This window comes from Hylobates moloch, unplaced genomic scaffold, assembly GCF_009828535.3.
Source record: "Hylobates moloch isolate HMO894 unplaced genomic scaffold, HMol_V3 SCAFFOLD_14, whole genome shotgun sequence".
Lineage (NCBI taxonomy): Eukaryota > Metazoa > Chordata > Mammalia > Primates > Hylobatidae > Hylobates > Hylobates moloch.
Window position 1 is genome coordinate 35718341 of NW_026652289.1, and position 22363 is coordinate 35740703.

Below are 22363 nucleotides of genomic sequence, written 5' to 3' on the forward strand. Positions count from 1 at the left end.
TGTTGTGCATGAGAAATCATGAGAGGCTGTTTTCAGCAATCCACGTTTTTCTATTTTTCTTTAAGAGAGGAAGCAAAGAGCAAAGAATTTACAAATATATTTTTTTCCTTTTAGAGATTTTATATTTCTCTTGATTATATTTTTAATGCAGCCATTTGTCCATTCATCATAAGAACAGATCAGTAGCTATCTAGTCTTTAATTTCGGATACCCAAAATTGTATAACAAGCTAAGCTATGTGTTTCCACCTTGCCTGCAGGGTATGCAATTCTTTAAGGTAGTTGCGGATAAGAATAAACCACCTACAAACAAACATCCAATCCTAAATCTTGGCATCCTTTAGCTGTGTGGTAAAACTCTATTACCACCTCCCCAAAGGGTTAATGGCGCCACTATCCGAGGGACAATTCATTCTCCTGCTAAACACGATGACAAATAACCATTATTCTTTCCAACTGCACTGATAATCGGGACAGCTTAAACATTTTCGCCAGTATAAGTGAAACCATTAATCCTCTTGGATTTCATGATAAGTGGTGACTGTGAAATAATGACTGTGTCATTGTAGGCAAGAAAAAATGTTAACAATTAAAACAAGTTAGCCATTATCTTACCGGGTACTGAATCGCTTTCACATTTCATTTGCAATATTGTAAATGATATGTACCTTATTAAAAAGCTCTTATTATCTAAGAAACCTAATTAGTCAAAAATTTGCAGTCACCACTATAATTTTCTAATGATATAAATGCTACAGTGGGTATTGGACATGGGGAGATGTTTCTGTTTATCCATGAAAGGTCCACAATATGTCATTGTTTCCCAGAAATATCATAGAGGATAACTTATTTTTTTCTGGATATAATTATATTTTATTTTAAGTGATCCACCTGGCTATTATTGAACAGAATGCAAAATCCCTCCTTAGCTAACAGTGTATTTAAGCCAAACATTAAGCTTTCTGCCAAAAGATGATAAAAGTCCAAGAAAATAACAATTACAATTTTATAGTGCGTTGGAGATTTTTTTTTTTTCCTATGCTCAACCTCTAAGCTTCTTACAAATGAAGCTGATAAACTGATCTGGAAGACTTAGTATACCTCCATGCTGAACGGGGGGGGGTCCCTGCATTTCTCAAAGGGAATGTCCAAGATCAAGTCCAAATCTGATAGTTTCATTCTCCAGACATATAAAATGATGAAAATAACATCAGAATTCTGGAGAAAGAGTATGAATGCAGATATTATATCTAGATATTACCTACATGTTTGTAACAAAGAAGTAAACATTAACAGAATAATTCTACATACAAACACAACTGTAATTTTTTTCTTTAGAAGTCCTGTAGAAAGAGGGGCTTGTGTTCAGCATATAGATTCAGTGGTGTGTTGCACAATGCACTAGCATATCTAATACTTATGGAAATGACTCATGCTAAGCACTTAGACTCCTTGTCATTTATAAGTGTTCAATAAATGTTAGCTATTTTAGAATCACCAGTATATCAGATTACTTCAGTAATATCAAGTAGAATGTGTATGCATATATATGGATGTGTAATGGACACAAATGGACTTTCCTACATAAAATGTGTCACAACATAAATGACAGAAATCAACGCCTGTCTTCCTGGAGTCAAATTCTGTGATTGTGAGTACCGGCTGTAACTTTTTAGAATCTTTAAATCATTCTTTACTTCCTCTTTTAGTTTAAATTACTTAGTAGTGCCTGCTTTGCACCTAGCACTGTGCTTGGTACTGGAGCGAGGGGAGAACGAAGAGAAACCTTATATGTAGCCCTTACCCTAGAATAATACTTCGTCTATATGATGGGGTTTTTCCTGTGCATCTTTCAAGAGTTTACAAAATTTTGTACAGTTTTTAAGAAAATTATATCTATTAAATTATGTATCACATAGCTGGAATCATATAATGAAACAGCAGAAAAACTAGTAAAGTTAATGGAGACAAGAATCAATGTGGGTGGAAGAGGAAAAAAGGGAAGAAGGAGGAAGGGAAGGAGGGAGAGAAAGAAAAAGAAGGAAAGCATTTGAACAGCAGGCTTTATGTCGGGTGTTTGTGAATATGCTATCTAGTTTGGCTCATAAACTGTGTGAAGTTGGGATTCTTACCCCCATTTTACAGATGAAAGCAAATGCCAATGCTGTTTGGTTTACATTTGACATGTGTTCTAAGATTAGTAACTTGGCCTTATTCCATCAGTTCCGATTGAAGCAATGCTAAAGCAATGTCAGAAATCAAGTGAAAATCCAACAGTGAGTCTCTGGATGAACCTACCAAAAGCACGAGGAGTTGAAAATGGCTCTGATCCCCTGGTGCAGTGTTGCATTTAGGTGAACATTTCTGCTGTTCCTTCTTGAATAAGGGGTTCTGGAGCTTCTACTTCAAACAATGTTGACACAAGTGCCCATAAACTTAATTCTCTAGTTTCTACTTTTTTTTCTATTAGTACCAGGATTGGCTCACCCACTTCCCTATTAAATGTCACCATCGCACTCAATGCCAAAAGCCAACTTAGAAACACAATCATTTTAAAAACATGTACACCAAAGCATAAAAAACTGTAAATATCATAGAACACAGCGGAAAGGAAAATATAATTATATCAAGAATTCTTGGCTAAAGAAAACAGCAGAAATTAAAGCTGCACTTTTGAGCTTCCTAGCAGTGAAAGCAAACATGGAACCAATAGTCTAGACTTTATCATCAGAGTCACCTTCCTCGCTGCTGGGAAGTAGAATGCCCCAAGGCAGCTCCTCTCTCCTGTCCCCAAAGGTGCAGGTGACTACTTGGCGTGTTCTGAAATGTCCTATTCTCAGCAACGATCATAAATGCAATGGAGAAGTCACTACTTTTATGCCTCCCTTCGTTTCTTTTCTTTTTTTCATTTAGATCATGGCAGTGATGGGTCTTCAAGGAACTGAAAAGATCATTGTAACTAAAATAAGCACAATGTTATGTTTCCGCAAGCCAACTGGTCACTCTAACCTGGACATTTTACTATAGGAATGGAATGGGAATGGAACCAGCATGGACTTAACTGTGTGCCCCAAAATTCATACATTAAAGCCCAGTTTGACTGCATTTGGGCCTTTAAGAAGTAATTAAGATTAAATGAGGCCATAACGTGTCCGGAGTTTGTTCCTTCCGGTGGCGTCATGGTCTCGCCGACTTCAGGAATGAAGCTGCTGACCTTCACGGTGAGTGTTACAGCTCTTAAAGGAGGTGCGGACCCAAAGAGTGAGCAGCAGCAAGATTTATTGTGGAGAGTGAAAGAACAAAGCTTCCACAACGTGGAAGGGGACCCAAGCAGGTTGCTGCTGCTGGCTAGGGTGGCTAGCTTGGCTAGCTTTTATTCCCTTATTTTTCTCTGCCCATGTCCTGCTGATTGGTCCATTTTACAGGGTGCTGATTGGTCCATTTTCCATAACACTGATTGGTCCATTTTACAGAGAACCGATTAGTCCATTTTACAGTGTGCTGATTGGTCCATTTTACAAACCTCTAGCTAGCCACAGATTGCTGATTGGTGCGTTTTCACAGAGTGCTGATTGGCGCATTTTACAAATCTCTAGCTAGCCACAGGGTGCTGATTTGCGTTTTACAATCCTAGCTGCAGAATGCTGATTGGTGCACTTTACAATCCTCGTGTAAGACAGAAAAGTTCTTCAAGTCCCCACCCCACCCAGAAGTCCAGGTGGCTTCACTTCTCAGTAAGAGTTGGCTCTAAACCAATATGACTGGTGTTCTTATGAGAGGAAGAGACACCAGGGACACACAGCAAGAGACATCAGGGTGGCTGTCTGCAAGCCAAGGAGAGAAGCCTCAGGAGAAACCAATTCTATTGACACCTAGGTCTTGGACTTCAGCCTTCAGAACTATGAGAAAAAGTGTGTTCCTCAGGCTCTCTTTTCCCAGGATGTTAACAACTATGATGCAAAAGTGGACATCAATAGAGCTTGAGAAATAGTGAGTTGCACATAATTTACCAGGTTTCTTCATGCATTGGAGTTGCTATTATAGGAATATCATAGAAAGGGTTTCCCAAATGGTAAATGAAAGTCAGTTTAGGGGACCATCTTAGGTCACTTGTTTTTCTTGTAAAAATTTTGCACCCATGGTTCGCTGGTTTAGGGACAGTCATTTTGATTTTGTCCCCCATGCTGGTCTTCACCATCATGGAAACCAGACCTGGGAACGTCTCTTAAAAAAGTGAGACAAAGAAAATGAATACAGCTAAGAAATATGAGTAAAGTTCCAGGCAATTAGGAGGGAGGAAGCTGAAGGAAAGGGTTGAGAACTTGGCTTTAAAATCAACCGTAGGTTTGACTGAATGCACCATTTTATTCTACGTCATCCCTTAATTCTGTGTAATTGAACTTTGGTTCCTTATATATAAAATGGGGTGATAATGCCCTGGTCAAATTAAATGCTCAACAAGTAGGGGAGGTCATTGAACAGAAGGGGGTGGCCAAGAAGGGAAAAGAGGTATACCAAGGACCACAGAACAGCTCACCTGGACCTACTATCCTGGTGATTATTCCCTGTGCACACCTTAGCTGTTTTAAAGTCACAGGTTGCTGGAGTCTGTGCATTCTTAAATCAGGAACTTAAGTCAGTTCTTGTAACATAATGTATATACTCCCATGGGTTTCTGCATTTCTGATGAACTGACCAGTGGGTGCACATTGAAAGTGTTACATACTTTCTCATGCCTCCGTAACCTTCCACCTGCTATTTTTTCTGCCTGGAATTTCTTTTTCCATGTGCCCTGTCTGCATGACAACTTTCTACTCTGCCTCCACATCTTGGCTCAAGCATCACCTCTTCTCCGAGGCATCCCCCAAATCTTGAGGGTGAAGTCAGGCACGGATTCTCCTGCACTCTTCTTCACCAGGTGCCTTCCATGAGCGCAATCTTCTTACTATAGCTTCATCATCTTCATGTCTCCCCAGCACAGGCCCAGACACGTACGGCGTGGAAAACGGAAGCATGTGCCTTATGCTGTGGGTCCTTGAGCTTCTGCACAGCACCTCCTGGCATGCGACAGATGCTGTGGTTTTGTGGTTTTGTTTGTGTTTTTGTTTTGATTTGCAGTAAGGTATGTTTGTTTTTAGTTTTCAGGTTTTTTTTTCTTTTTGATGTATTTTTTTTAATATGTGAATCACATATGTGGTTTCTAAATCAAAACTATTAACAAGCCTATTGTTGAAAGACAGAATAAAATAATCATTGTTTTCAAAACCTCAAACTGGAACACATAATTTTTTATTTTAACTCTTTTTTGTAAAATGACACTTTAATTTCTGGGATACATGTGCAGAACATGCCGGTTTGTTACATGGGTATACAGGTGCCATGGTGGTTTGCTGCACCCACCAACCCATCATCTAGGTTTTAAGCCCTGCATGCACTAGATATTTGTCCTAATGCTCTCCCTCCCCTTGCCCCCCAACCCCCGACAGGCGCCAGTGTGTGATATTCCCCTCCCTGTGTCCATGTGTTTTCATTGTTCAACTCCCACTTATGAGTGAGAACATGCAGTGTTTGGTTTTCTGGAATACATAATTTTTTTACATGTCCATGTATCTGTATAAAATTTCTTCCAAAGCAATGCACATTAAACTAGGCTAGTTACATATTTAATACAAGTTCTTCACTGAAAAAATAATTTGTGCAAAATCAGGCCTGTCTTGGTTTCAGGTGGCCATTCGTTCAATGTGTGCCTACATCCCCCTGTCATATGTAATACAACCTGGTCCTGACCTTGCCACATTCACATCACATTCTCCTGTTATCTGAAAGGCCATGATGGGGTCCTGCCTTAAATAAAAATAGAGTGCATTACGGCCTCTGAAGGAAACAGGCTGTAACTGTTAATAACAATCAGCTCTTCCCTTGATAGCCACATTCACTATGAAACCATTTTCCTTAGATACATGTTGTAATTTAAGGGGTCTGAGCTCATGCAGAAGTCTAGGCATAAATCCAACTAATGGTTTCATCCCTAGGGAATCTCTGCAATGTCCCCTTGGAAATGCTTCTTCTTTTCTTTGCACCCACAAAAAGCCTGGAAGTGACCACTTTCTAGAAATTTCAGCCTCAGCTGGCCACTGCAGTTCCTGCCAGCTGCCTCCCCCAGATCCCACAGCCTTGGTTGCCCTAGGAACAAAAAGTTCGTCCAGAAAGGCTACATGGAGACTCCAGTTACCACTAACATTAATCAAACGTGCACACTGCCCTGTACCTGCTCTGGTGGGATTTACTTACACATTATTTTCTACCCAACTGAGCAGAACCTGAGTACTTCCTGAGAAGTACCCCATATTTCAAATCATCACAGTTCTCTCTTGATCCTTTTAAATTCATTTACAGAAGAAATATTTGTTTTACCTTTTTACATTTTGATCTCATAACACTTTCAGGAAATTTACAATTTCTTATCAGCATAGTGATTTAGAGATAACAAAATGCCTTCAAATACCACACCTCTGGTAATGTTCATGACTACACAGAAGAAAGAATTCTTTTGAGGAGGAAATACAAGTTTAGAGAGATTAAGATATTTGCCCAAAGTCAAATGGCTGGCAAAGGGTGAAACCTTAATGCAAACTCAGTATCTTTAACTCTATTTCTGGTTTTCTTATTATCCAACCCTCTTGTCTACTTTTCAGATGAAGTTCAAGGGTAAAACTACAAAAGAGTACGAAGGAGGCATTTGCTGGAGAATGTTTTCAGTGAATCATTGGCTTTGGAAATATCTACCATGATGCTCTAATATGTCTGTGAAATGAAGATTAGAATTGCACTTACTGCTTGTCTGATAACTTGCTTACCGAAACTATCAATTAGTCTAGGTAGCTAACATTTTCAGACACTGGCAGAAAAGTAAGCATTGACTGCAAGGTCTTCTTCCCAAGTCTGTATCAGATTCTGAGCCAAAACAAGAAGTTATGTACAATCATAAATGTATGCAGCATTGCTCCTTAACTAGAAATATGCATCAGGAGAGTCAACAAAATAGATGTGGACGGATAGACTTGGGTATAGAAGAAAAGGCTTCACTCTGAAGCACTTTAACCTGTAACCATCTGGGAAATGCAATGGAAGGAAAAGCGGAGGGATTTCAATATTTGAAATGTCCAAAGGAAAATGTTGCTGGGCCTTTCTTACCTTACTGGCTGCCAGGTCTCAATTATGTTTAATTCCATTTGTTCTGGCCTTGCTTATTTCTTAAGAGCAAGTGATACATACATGTAATTTTTTCCCTGAGGGTAGGCTGCTCAAAGAACAAGCAGCAATTCATGCAAAAGCAACCCCACTGAAAGCAAATATTTTAGGGAAGGACTCTTAACCACAGTCCCAGTGCTGTGATTTGTAAACCAACGTGTTGTTTCAGGATGCATCCAATGGAGTGAGAGTCAGATCCTGGCTTTGCCTTTGAGTCACAAGTTTATCAGAGCCTGCCTGAGGTCATTACTCCTGAGATGACTGTCTTGTAACTAAGGAGATGCTACAGGCAAGTGGAGCCTGTCGTGTTCCATCTCCTCTCCGGGCCTCAGCCTGTGTCTGCAGGTGTTTCTCTGTATTGAATCTCCCTGGGGAATCCTTGGCTTCACAGCAAAAGCCGGCTGAAGTGAAAGTGATTTGATTTGGATCCTATTACAGGCACTTTACCTCTTCTATTTCCGTGATAATAGCAGATTGGAGTCGATTATTGTACTGGGAGGGGAGTTAATGTGATGTCGAGAAACATTGGGAAAACTGGCACAAGGAGAGAGGGATAGATGAAAAGTTCAGCCCAGATTGAAATGGGTGGCACAGGCCAGTGCAGCCACCAGTTAAGCATCCACCTAGAGTCGTTGTGGTGTTTTGCAAAGGGTCAGGACCATTTCCCTTACTGGTGCTGGTGAAGGGATAGAGGGTATAGTGGCTACTTGGTTTAATTGAACCAAGGTCTCGTGCCCTCCTAGTCCTTTGGCCCTGTCCTCTGCAGCTTTCCCTAGGCTATGCTGCCTCGGTTAGCCCCAGGGCTGTAGGACCCTCAAGCACTGGTGGCCTGCAGTCCTTTTCCCAGGAGGGCAAAGGATACTGGCCTTGACAAACTCACCTGTGATGGTCACACCAATCACAAAGAAATCTGGACTTATTTTAAAAGAACTGCTTTACGTTGCTTCACAAAAGAGAGAGGAAACATTGAAAAATTTCCAAGCACACCTGCTGGGGAACCAGGCACTATCTGCACGAATGCTTGTCAGGCCTCTTTCCCTGTGGCTCTCACGTGTCCAGCAACAGAAATCAGCAAACCCGGGTTAGAAAAACATGATGCAGCCGATAAGGCACCCCTAATAGGAAGAACAAACAACGTTCGACCACTCGAAACTTGAATTTATCAAAAGTAAGTAAATATCACAGTATGATTTATCCCTTGCATTATAATATTTATGCCTATTTATCCCTTACATTATAATGATATGTCACCATCATAATGATGAACACTATCAAATATATTGTCTTTGGCTAGAATTTTCATTTCTGAAAGTGTATTCCTGCTTTCTCAATGTGTCAGCCTAATGAGATGCATTGTGCCTTTGAGACTAGATTTTCGTTTTCTTTACAGTTATGTAAAATAGACATGCAGAATGTTATTTCAAAGGGTGATAGAGCAAGATACGGAAGGAATCTTTATTCGCTTCTGCTTTTGTCTTGTTTAACTTTGAAATATGATATACATACAGAAGAGCACGTTGCATACTTCTATAAACTACACATACCCAGATTCCGAAAGAGAGCTGCATGAGCACTCTAGAAATCACCTTTCTGCCCCGTCTCTATCACCAAAGTTAGGCCTCTGCCTTGACGTCAGACAGCACAGATTGGTTTTGTCTGCTTTTGAACTTCAGTGGAATCATACAGTATGTGTTCTTTTGTATCTGACTTCCTGCACACACCATCATGCTTATGAGATTCACACGTATTGACTATAGTTGTGGATGGTTCATTCTCCTTCTGACAGTGTCTTTTGTGTGAATATTTATCCAGTCTCATGCTTTGGGCAAGTGGGTAGTAGCCAAATTCTGGCCACTACAAATAGTGTTGTCCATAGGTAAACATAGGTAAGCATTTCTACTGGGTGTGTTCTGAGGAGTATAATTAATTGCCTTGTCACAGAGGAGGGACATGCTCAGCTTTAACAGCTACTGCTAAACCGTCATCCAAAGCAGTTGTGCCAGTTTTCACTTCCACTAGGAGCATATGATAAGAAGCCTTGGTTGCTTTGCATCCCTCCAGTATTTGGTATTTTCTGTTTTTATAAGTTTTGCCATCATGCTTGGTGTGTAGGGTATCTCATGTGGGTTTAATTTTGATTTACCTGAAGATTAAAACATTGAGTACTTTTTTACATATGATAACTACTTAAATAACTATTCGGATATTCCCTTTTGTTAAAGGTACATTCAAGTAGCTTGCCAATTTGTATATTAGATTGGCTCTGTTACCAATTTGTAGGGGTTCTGTACATCTCCTAGATATGAGATTTTCAAGCAATATATGTATTGCAACCATATTCTTCCACTCTTTGGATTTTGTTCTATTTATTCAACAGTGGCCTTCGATTAATAGGTGTTTGTAATTTTAATATAATCCGATTCATCCTGTTTCTCCTATAAAGTTACCACTTCATGTTCTGTTTAAGAAAGCTGTCACTATTCAAAAAGATCATGTTTCTGAACAAACTATCTTGTGGCAAAAATAATGTGAACTTTTCTTGATTCTGTCATGTATTTGGTTGTTAACTCTACCACAAACTGGTTTCATTAGGCCAGTGTGAAATTTCCCAGACTTTCTGAAACAGTGGAATGTACCCATTTTACTCATCTTGAAAGGGAATGTATCATAGAACAGCAACACGTTAGCTGACTGAAAAAAGGCAGAAGTGAAATGTGGACTTATCTCTAATTCTGCACTGGCTTCACTCTGAATCACATATTTAAGATTAAGATTTTACACAGCACATCATTTAAGTAAGCACAATAATTGTTGAGTATTACTATCAACACTAATACAGATGCATGTAACTAGTGCCTTATAACTTGCAAAGTAAAACCTCATTTAATTGGACACTCACAATCCTGTAAAAGGGGCAGTTGTTTTCTCTAGTTTCTGCTGTCTAGTGTTTCCTGTAATATATTATACCAGTATTTGCTGAGCTCCTGCAATTTTTCAGACACTGTACTGAACAGTGAAAATACAGCAGACAAAAGACAGATGACAGTTCCTGTCCTCATGGAATTTTTATTCTACTGTGGAGAGACTGAGAATTTAAAATAAACAGGAAAAGGCTTGTATTCTAGAAGATGGTAAGTGCTCTGGAGGAAAATAAAGCAGAGAATGAAGATACAGGAAGATGAAGGCAGAAAATACAATGTTCACAAAGATTGACAGGGACACCTTACTGAGACTTGACCAGGAGCAAGAACAAGGCAGCATGAAAGAATAGCAAGGTATGAGCAAATGGAAGGAGGGGAGGAAGGGAGGAATGGAGGGAGGGAGGGAAGGAGAAAGGGAGGGACGGAGGGAGGGAGGGAGGGAAGGAGGGAGGGAGGGAAGGAAAGGAGGAGGGGAGGGAGGAAAGGAGACAGAAAGGCCCTATTCATGGTCAGGACAGTGTTTGAAGAGCTGTGTCAGCACGGCTGGGAGTTGGAACAGAGAGAGGGAGGGAGGGAGGGAGGAAGGGAGCCTAAGAGGTCAAAGGAGGCAAGATTTGATGTGACATAGGAGGTCATGGTATGAACGTTTGAGTTTTACTCTAAGAGCATCTTTGGAGGGGAGGAATGGTGTGGGAGGCTGACCCTGGCTGCTATGTGAGAAATGACTGTAGCATCGAGGGTTGGCTATGATCGCCTAACTAGGAAGCAAATGTAATAGTCTAGGTGAGAGTTAATGAGGGCAGCACTGGAGATGGTAAGACACTAGATCTGTTTTGAAGGTATTAACAACAAGATTTACTGAGCTATTGGATGTGGGATGTGACAGAATAAGAATACTCAGAGATAACTGCAAGAATTTGGGCATAAGCAAGTGGAAGGATGGAGTTTTCACACACTGAGATGGGGAAGACTGTGGAAGAATGGGTATAGGAGGAAAGATCAAGAGTCCAGCTTCTTGACTTCGCTCCTACTCGGTTCTCCCTGAAATCGTTTTACTTCCCAAATATCAACCTCTAAAAGTTTTCTTTTGCCCTCTGACTGGTACTCTTGATATCCACATGCCAAATCAGCATCGTATCTATTACACAAAAAAGACATGCCAAATACAAGAAGACTGTTAGTGTTGAATCTGCCAAAAGTGATGCATTTATTTGTTTATTCACTTGTAATATTAGAATCTATGAAATGCTGTCTGTTATGTATGCAGATTGTCAGACTAGAGAGATAAGAACTTATGGGAAAAATTCCCTAATACTTGTGAAATGGACTATTGGATAAAATCCTCCCCTAAATGATACAATCCAAGTTGATAATAATGTTTCTGTATTGCAACAGCTTTTCTCCATCCAACTATAGAGGAAAAATACAAATGGCAGGATATTCACTTTATTTTAAATATTAGAAATCAGTATTTCTAGTTATGTGGCTAAGTCTCCTTCTGAAGATATATGGTCTAGTTGCTCATATATTTCCTCATTTAGTAGTTTCAATGAAAACATGTCAAGGCGAAACAAAGATGGTTTTGCTCTGATATTCTCAGCCTTCGAACCTTTTCCATACCCAAAGTTGAATAAAGAGTCATGTATTATCATGCAGCGTGTCTGCATGTGTGTTTCTCTGTGCGTGTTCTTGGTCTACAGGACGCTCTTTGCTGGGTGGGATATACTTGTAGATGGAAAGTGTTGCAGAGCCTATCTAGATGCTCACAACTCCTCATCTATCCCCGTCTTCCCAACAGATATGGAAAGACATCATTTTCCAACCTCCCTGTACAGTGAGTTGGACCACAATGCTGGGTTCTGACCAGTGGAATAAAAAGATGATGTGTATTACTTTTTAGTTCCAGTCAAGTCATTATTATAACATAGATAGAACCATTAATTTTGATCCAGAACCTGTGAATAGACAGTTGGATATACAAGTTCCCATCTTTGAGGACCTCTAGCTCTCATGCCGAGAAACACCTCATAGCTATAGACAGAGTGTATTGCCGAAGGCCATATTGGCTATGTATATAAAGAACGATGGGACCCTGAAAGAGGAAAGATTTGGTTTTCTCTCTCCTCTAGGAATTGGATAAGTGAAAAAAATTTCCAGAAATAAATGACATCTGAGAAAGAATTCCGTAGGGGGAAATGGAGAGGAAGGGACAGAAGAATGGAAGTGTGGAAATTTAAAATAATGCAAATAGTTTGAGATGAACCAAACTAAGGGAGCTTCTTTGAATGCTAATTATTAAGCTATTGTCTCTTAAATCCAAATTCACCTTCTGGTGTCCTGCTCTGTGATGGTGGAGTGAAAAATTTATTTCTCCCTTGTCAGCTGACTTCCTGTTAGGTTTTGATAAGGAAAACTAAGAAGCAAGAGAAACAGAAGGGATTTTCTTCATTCTGTTTGCTTCTGGTTCTTGTAAGGGTGACACCAACAATGACTCTTCACAATGACTGTACCATTTGATTCAAGCCCAACTACTTTCTCCACCCCAGCACCATCCATACCTCAAGTGCACCAGCACCAAAAAAAATAGTGCCCTCTAAGGACTCAACTCCAGATGTGTTGAGCTTCCCCTGTTTGTAGATCATGACAACCCATTTCTTTTCCCTGTCTTCCCCAGTTCCGTGGGTGGAAGCTCTTCCTGCTGTTAGCATCTCTGAGTTATTTCATTCTTTTTATTGCTCTTTCGGTCCTCCGACACCAGTGTAATTGATGTTAAATTATGTCTGTTGGAATACCTGGTGTGGTCTTTGTTTCCCTGACTGGATCCTGATGACACAGTGCCGCACCTAAAAAGTGTCTGAAGTGCCAGCTGCGTCATAAAGGAAAGGCAAAGGGTGAGGGTGGAGAAATCTTGAGGTAGAAACAGAAGAGGTGTGGTCAAGCCCAGGACATGCCTGGGAAAGGAAATAGTGAAGCTAGAGGGTCCATTTGGGTTTATGACTTGGAAGCAAAATCAGCTGGCTTCAGTTCCATAAGTAAGTACAATGACAAACATAGAAAATGAAGCGGGAAAGCTGAGCGAGCTGTGTGATAAAGACTTGATAAAGTTGAAATTTTGTACAGAAGTAATCCATGGCTTAAGGTTGTGCAGGTAATCGTGAAACATGTCTTTGTTTCTGCTCTGGAGCTGTGGATTCCAGTAAGGTCCCTGGAGGAAGAAACAATGGCCAACAAGGGAAAAGGGAGTCAGTAAAGGGACAGGGATAGAACACAGACTCACTCAAGGCCAATTCATCATTAGGAGACGATTAAAAGGACAAGCTGGCAAATACCTATATAGGGCTCTGCCACAGGCCTGAGATAATGAATGGCTGAGGGTGACTCCATGGGACTTCTTAAAATTAATTCAGCTGTCAAGGAAGAGGCAGGGTGATGTAAGCTGTAGGAGTGGGGTAATTTATGAGATTTTGGAGAGTTTTTAGCTTGATTTTTCAGTAATATCTGTAGGAAGGTCAAGGACAAAAACTCTATACATGTAATTTTTAAAATTAAATGGTTTCTTAAAAAGGCAGACGGGTATGGTTGTTATAAATCAGCTGAATAGCATATTGGCATGATGTGGGGTGTTGTTAAGGGCATATAAATAAGTTTACTGAAATCCATGCTTAAATTCTGTCTGGATACTGTAGTATATGACTATATTGTAGTTAAAACTGCTCAGCAAGGAGCCTTTTAAAACTCTCATCTCTGATTTTTTTTCTCATTTTACAGTAGCTACATACCTTCAATGTGTAACACATTGTGATCACTATATGGACATTACATTCTAATAAAGAAGGAAACAATTGGCCAAGTTGAGACATTTGTAAGCATTTAGTAAACATTATAAAGAGCAAAGTTAAAAGGCATATCACAAGTCTAGAAAAATACTTTCAACATGAAAAATTGTTAACAATGTTTACTTCTTTAAATCAGCGAGAGAGGTGAAGGAAGGGAAAGATATCTATTTTAGAATGCATCCCTTTGCATTGTTTCAACTTTCAACCTACAGCTGTCTTACTCTTCTAATTTAAAAATATTAATAGATAGTTTAAAGGAAAGTTATGTAACAAAAATGTATCATGGGATTTCCAAAAAAACATACTACTTTTGGCTTTGAGAACAAGGAAAACATTTTGTAATAAATAGGCAACATTTGATCTGTGTTTTGCAGAATGGATAGAATTAGATTGTCAAGTACATGACAAATAAAAGATCCTTCAGAAAGCAGTAACATCATGATGAGCAAGGCAGATGTGTGGCATTTAGAAGAAATGGGCTGTGAATAACAGAAGTAACTCCAGTTGGGCTAGAAGAGCCAATTACAGAATCCAGACTGTTCAGGTCATGATTTCCAGAGGATATCAGTTAGGAGTCAACATCAGTTTTCTAGGTGGGAGATGATGCTGATGTGGACTAGGATGTAGTAGCAGACATGTGTTAAAGGATTCGGGATATACGTTTGCTGATGGACTGGATATGGGCTGTAAAGAAATAAAAAGAGTCAAGAATAACTTCAAATTATTTTGTCCAAGGCTACTGGAGAATGGTTGGTGCTGTTTATTGAGAAGGGGATCACTAAGGGTAAGGTGTATTTCCTGAGGGAAATCAGAAGGTCAGTATTGGATGTGAAGTTTGAAATATCTATTAGCGAATCAAGTGATGCATAGGCATTTGGGTTTAGTCTGGGATTCAGAGATGTTCAGGAATGGAGGAAGAATTTGAAAATCATTGGCTTATACCTGGCATTGGAAGTCATGGGAATGGGAGAATTTACCTAGGAAGAGAAGATAATTTGTGGTTTGTGAGGCTCTGTGAACATGTGAAAAACTAGAAAGTTCAGATCCACACTGAGGTGCAGGTGGCTTTAGAGAAAAATAAAATTTGAGATTTTTAAAAGGAAAAATAAAATTTATGAACAAACAGCAATTAAAATAGCCTAGCAATAGATGTAGCACTGATGAGGAAGTTGAGTGACTGAGAAATTAAATAACTTGACCAAAGTCTTACAAACAAGCCTCAAATCCAGATCTCTCTGACTTCACATCTTGGATCATTTTCACCATAGGTAAAAGACTGTGGAAACCTTACTGCAGAACCAAAAAAGCAGCCAGGCCAGGAAAGATAAGGACTGCATCGAAGAAGAGAAGAATATAAAAAGCAAGACAAGAGTAGAAAATTAACTCATGACTCCAACGGTCTACCACAAAAGTCTTTAATGAGTCTCTTAGTGAAATAGAGCAGACAATTAAAAGAGAGAGTATCTGAAATAACATAAAGGTCTCTAAGGTAACTTTTAGCAAGCCTCTTTCCGGATTGCTCTAAATTGTAAGGAGTAGTCCCCATTAATTATTTGTTTTTGGAATCCAAGACCTCCTTTGGTACACCATGCTAAATGTAAAATTACTCAACTGGTGAGGGACACAGGCAATTTCAAACTCTTTACTTTTTCTTATAGCATATACAAGAATAAATATGAAAGGAATAGAGTATAAATAAAAATCAGTAGGCTAAAATTAGTTGCATATACAAGAACCAGCCCCAGATGGATTAAACATCTAAATGCCAAAAACAGAGGCTTCTACTTTCAGCTTGGACAAGTAGAGAGCCAAAAAATAAAAATAAAAAACACACAGAGGCTGTCGTCCTTGCAACCAGAAAATCTTGATATGGAGCAAAGTAACAACTTTTCAGGAACCTATCTAAAAATCAAGATCACAGGACAAAAGCCCATTCCAAAATCTGAAAAGAGAAAGGCAACTGCAAAGAGATATGGATGCCAAACAAAGCAATAAGAAGAAGAGAATAAAGACTTAAAACTCTAAGAGGGGATTTTGATAATAAGAAATATTATAGAATACTGTTGAAAATCTGCCCCTAAATTACTTAATAGCAAAGGGGAAAAAAGTGACTATATAATGCAATACTCAGACAACACTTATGACTGGGTGATGGAGACAATCTGAATCCAGATGTGCAGAAAACACAGCATCTCTCATATATTATTTCGAACTGAAATGCATGACCCAAATCCCACCATGAAGAAACATCATACCAACGCCAAACACAAAATATTCCATTCTCAAAAAATGCCCATGCTCTATTAGACTAAAAATTAGAATTAAATTTTCTTATTATTGTATTAAGTATGTACTTTTTGTACTCCAGTATGGATAGGACCAAGTTAAACTTTAATTCAGTCCCTGTTCACATGAGGGGGAATATGCAGATTTATAAAGTCTGAATTCTTAAAGTCTTATTGTATTGAAAATTTTATGATATTAGGCTGTAACAAATGAAAGCAACCTACACATATTAAGCGGAAAAAAATTAAAATAGGACTTTCTTATTTAGCAGAATTCTCTTAGTTCCATCATTGTATGTTGGCCTATTAACAATAGCATTTTTTCTCCATTACCTTGTTTACTTTCTCAAATGTAGGATGAATGCAGTTGGGAAAGCTGGGGTTAAAAATCTCATGGCAAATTCTCATTTCCACTAGCAGAAGAAAAGAAGATGGATATAGCACAAATCACTATGTACAATTTATGGAAGAGCGTAAAGGTAATTTAATATTATTATGAAAAATACCTGTATAATGGAATCATTTGTGCTATTATAGCAGGTCTAGAAATATAAAATAATGTGAAGAGAAAGCGACCTATTGTTGCAACCTTACATTACAGAGATATTACTATGCCCCAGCCAATCATTTTTCATCTAGCTAAATTTAAATAATAAATTAGAGATAATACATTCATTAATAGCAATAAATAACCATAACAAAAAATGATTTCAAAACTAAACATTTGCAAAGTAAATTTATTTTAAAATGGGATATTTCTATGTATTTATTTGAATTACTATATAATTCAGTGGCTTCCCCCTTTATTCTAAACATGTTTCTTTTAGGGTGTATAATAGGTGAGTTATGTGAGGTACAGTTACAAAGAAGCTGTTTTCTCTAAATTTTGTTGTATTTATTTTTTTCTTAATATTCTTTAGAAAATTTCAATGGATAGCCTTTATAGGAAATATACGTATATTTGAGAATGCAAGCAAATGTTTTCATGCACATCTATTTATACAATATATTTGAAATGCACAGAGAATTTATCAATATCAGTGTTTAAAATGCCCTGAGACACACATTGTTTTTCAGAATATAAGATATTTTACAATAGTTCCTTCTTTTAGTCATTAGTCGATAGATGTAAAACTATTGCTTTGCTATTTGAGATGCTGCATAATTTACGGCAACCTGGGAGGGCAGTGGATTTGCCTGTGGTGTTCAGGGATTGGCTCTCTTCCAGGTACAAGTATGCATCAACAAGGGAGCCTGAGCGGGATTGCTGGCATTCTCCTCCCTACCTCCAAGGCAAAGAAGATTCCAGAGCTCCTCTGAAGGTCCCCCAGAGGTCTGGCTTCTCAGGTTGTTATGGGAACTGTTTCTCACAAAAGAAACCCAGAAGTGACAGTTTCTAAATTCAAAGAAAGAAATGAATCTTGTTTGCCAGCCAGGTATAGAAATTTGCTTACTGCCTTTCTTGCAGTTGGGAGATGTTTGCAGAGATGAGAAGGACTCATTTCCCTTGAAAAAAAGTGGAAGTGCCAGTGGGAAGTCAAAATGGCGCCATTGCTTTTCTACCCATGCAAAATAGTAAATGAATTATTTATTACAACGGCATGGGGTAATGTACCATGTGTTGCTCAGAAGAATATCATGGACTTGGTGAAATTTGATAAAAACACACCAGTGTCTCTCACCAACTCTCTGCTTCAGACTGACTTCCTTGAGACCCCTGAGCCCTTTCCGGACTCCCTGCTCTGCTGTTTTGCGGGCTTCCCTTCCTCCATAGAATTATCTCTCCCGACACGTTCATTATGCTCATTTTATTTCTTCCTTCACTCCTGTCCTCAAATCTCAACTATTTTACTGAGTTTTTGACAGCAAAAAGCAACCAAAAAATTATTTATATTTTTTACTCTATCCCAGCTCAAATGACAACCTGCTCTCCTGTGTCTTTCTCCTAATCAATTTATTTAACTTATTTGGATGATGATTTTCCTGACATGACTAATTTTGCTTTCTGCAGATCATGTAATAATGTTGTTTCTATCCAAATCTATTAAATAATAATGTGTATAGTTTTGAAAAGGATGAATTTGCTCTTCCAGGTCAGACAATAATGTTTAGTTTGGGGAGTGCACGGAGAGAAATTGAATTCATTAATAAGCAAAGACACCTCTGAAACAACAGAAACTTATAGCAGTAATTCTCCACTCAGTATTAGAGAATCAACAGTCTATTTATATTTATTAGATACCATCCTCTCATACTCTTTCTATAATAAAACTTATAATTTGAATTCACACCACAAAATATGCAAATCTGATATTTTTCAACTAAGTTCAAGTGAACAAATAGTTTTCATCTATAGCACCTTCTGTATCTACATTCTCACCTCTTGTGTGCTACTCAAAACATATGACCTTTCTTTACATTTAGAACAATTGCAGGATCTCATCAGCAGGCTGTCCTCCAGCTTATTCCTTGTATTAATATCAATCCTAGAATTTATTTATTCAAAACTTACTTAATGAGACCCTTCTATGTACCAGACACTGTACAACTTACTGAAAATGCAGCAGTGAAAACATCTGTCTTTCCTGCAGCTTGCATTCTAATGGGGAGAGGCATAAAATAAAGAAGGAAACACATATTTCTAAAGAGATTCGAGAAGAGATCAGTGCTTGTGCTGTGAGGGAAATAAAACGGGCATTGTGAGAGACAGTGGCAAGGAGAATGGGGGTAGCTACTTTAGATGTGAGAGTTAAGAAATGACTCTGTAGATTGCCTTTGCTTCCTTGTGGAGAATCGTAAATGAGAATGGCCAGAAGCACTAGAAGTTCTACTGCAATAGCCCAAGCAAGAGATCTTGGTGGTGTGTTCAGGGTACCAGAGGAAGCAGTGAGAAGTAGTCAGTGGGAAATTAGAAGGTCAGGGGTACAAATCAAGACTTCCTATTTGGACATGTGAGGTTTGAGATGCCAGTTAGGGAAGTGAATAGATCTGAGATATATGTAAGAGTTGGGAATTACTTAAATGGTGATCTGAGAGTGAAGGGGAAGGGATTATGACACCCAGCTTTCTGTCTTGTAAGCTGGTTGAAGACAGGTGCTATTCACTGAACTGAGGGCCACAGCTGGAATAGGGGGTTTTGCCCAAGGGCAAATAGGACAAGCACTATTTTGAATATGATGGGGTTGAGATTTGTGTGATTTTCAAGAAGTTCAAAGGCCTGGCAAGTACGGATGTGTAGCACTGGAAGGTGTCAGGGATAGAAAACCAGATTTGGCTACCAGTACCATGTAGATGTTAGCTACAATCATGAGGGTAGATGGCCTCCAGGCACTACTTTATATCCCCTCTTGTTCTTATAGCCATATTCCCTGAAAAATATGTGTTCATATTGCTAACCTTCCAGTTGCCTCTTGACCCACCATATGAATGAGAGGATGAGTAATGTCCCTTCACTCAGCAGAGCAGTTCTTTACCCCACCAGTCACAAAGTTGCTAAATCGAGGAAAGGATTTTTCAGCCCTCATGTTGACTCTTGGAACATTTGATCCTCAGTCACTCCTTCGTTGTCCTTTGATTTTCATGACACAGCATATTTCCAGTTCTCCTGCTTTCTTGCTGTACCCTCTCAGATTGCTTTGTAGGCTCGTCCATACACCTAGTCTTGCATATTTGGAGTCTTATCATGTGCTGCTTCTCATCTTGCTCTATTCCATTTCCCAAAACATTCAAAGTGCATGGCCTCAATTATTGGGGCTTCAAATGCCAAAGACTCACAGCTTTATATATGCATCCAAAGAATCTCCTCATACCTTTAAATCCAAATATCCAACTCTCCTGTCTTCATTTGAATGATCCAATATCATTCAACCTTGACATAAAAGTTTAATTTTTTTTCAGTGTTGGCTGAATGTTCAATGAATGATACTACCATGCAACCAGTTATACAAGTCTGGAGCTTCTCTCTGATTTTCTACTCTTCACATTCAGAACTATCCAATCCATTGCCCAATCCTTTCCATTTTATGTGCAAAATATTTCTCAAGTCCATTAATTTGCCCACATCTCAAATACCATTTCCAAGCTGCCATACCTTCTTTTTTGCAATGTTTATCTCTCACAGCCCATCATCCCCACAGCAGCACACATATTGTTTTTTTCAGAGGAAAAACTGGATTCTGTCACCTCCCTGCTTAACACTATTGAAAGGTTTCTCACCACTCATAAGGAAACACCAAAATCAAGGCAGGACCACATACTCTGGCCACTGACTATCTTTCTGGTTGCACACCACACTTTCCTCCCTCTCATTCCCTCTGTTATAGCTCCAGTGGCTTTTTCTGGACTTCTAATAAGCTAACATTCTTTCCACCACTGGTCTTTTACACATGATGGTCCATCTGTTGGTAACCTTCCCTCCAATCCCATCTAGTTTTCTGCAGCCTTTAAATGTCAAGCAGCATAAGCCACATGTATTTCAAGAAAGCCTAAGAATTCCCTCACCCCTGGTTGAGGTCATATTTCTTCATTACCTCTTTCCACAAAGCCATTTTCCTGTATGCTTTGTTGCTCACTTTTATCCTGTCTCTAGATATCTTTAAATGCTCATTACTGTGTTTATTTGATGAAGTTCTATCTGCTCCACTAGAGTGAAGGCTCCATGAGAACAGCCAAGTCATATGCTCATATGCTCTTGCTTACTCCTGAATCCCAAGCACCTACTCCAATGCTTAGCACACAGTATGTACTCATTAAACATTGCTTCTATAAATTAATGAACTCTGGAGTAAATGCTGTTGAAAGAAGTAAGGCAATAGTATTTTTCTTCAACATGGATAAGTGTTTTCTGGATTTCTGGAGTAGTGCACATAGTAGTCATTGTAAGAGGACATTAATTTTTGAGAATGTGTTGTTAATGCTGATTGTCAGAAATGTATAGGGTGGCTTCAAGCTTCTCTAGTGTAAGGACAGGCACATACCCTCTGAGATGTAGACAAGCCAGCTGAAAGAGCAGTGACGCACTCAACAAAATCTGATCTACCTACCTCTTTGCTGACCCTCTAGATCATATCCATTTCGTCTAATTCCCCCATAATCCTTTACTTTAGATCTGCCCATGATATTTTGACTACTACCTTTTAGGTCTTAGAGGCCACATCCTTGACCTTAGGATCTTATCCACATGACCTATATGGGCATCAAGAGTGGGAAGATAGAAAGATCTTGTTATTTTATCAAATTTAAGGAGGACTTTTACACAGGCCTTCCCCCATAGAGCTACATGAATAAAGGTAACAGAGCACACTGGAATGACAATTATGAACTCTTTTAGTTTAGGTCTTGATCCTGAAGATCTACTCAATGAATATTACTTAATTCAAGATATAATGAATCATAGGAAGCATCATATGGGCACACAAAAAATGAAGCACTATCACATAAAGAAATCATGTAAACCTCCAAAGGGGTGGAATATGCTATTTATTGAGTGCATACCATACTCTGAGCACTTGTTCTGAATTATTTTGTCCTTAGAAATTTCCCATTAAATAGGTACTCTCATCAATGCCATTTTTACAGGTGAAAACCAAGGTTTATTTTATTTACATGTTTACATTTATTTTTATTTTTTGAGAGAGACTCTTCCTCTGTCACCCAGGCTGGAGTGCAGTCATGCTGTCATGGCTCACTGCAGTCTTGACCTCCTAGGTTCTAACCATCCTCATGCCTCGGCCTCCCCAGTAGCTGGGGCTACAAGTATGAGTCACCATGCTCAGGTAATTTTTTATTTTCAGTACAGAAGCAGTCTCATTATGTTGCCCAGGCTGGTCTTAAACTCTTGTACTCAAGCAATCCTTCTACCTAGGCCCCCCAAAGTGCTGGGATTATGGAAAATCAAGGTTTGCAAATGTTAAAAACCTCCCTTTAGTACACAGAGTATCAAGTGAAATTGAACCCGGTGGTCCTAACTACTACGCCTCAGTGCCACTCTAGAGAAAAAAAAGTGGAGAGAATGAGCAGGTAGACTTGTTGTACCCATGTCTTTACCTCCAGAAAAGACAGAGTAATGCAAA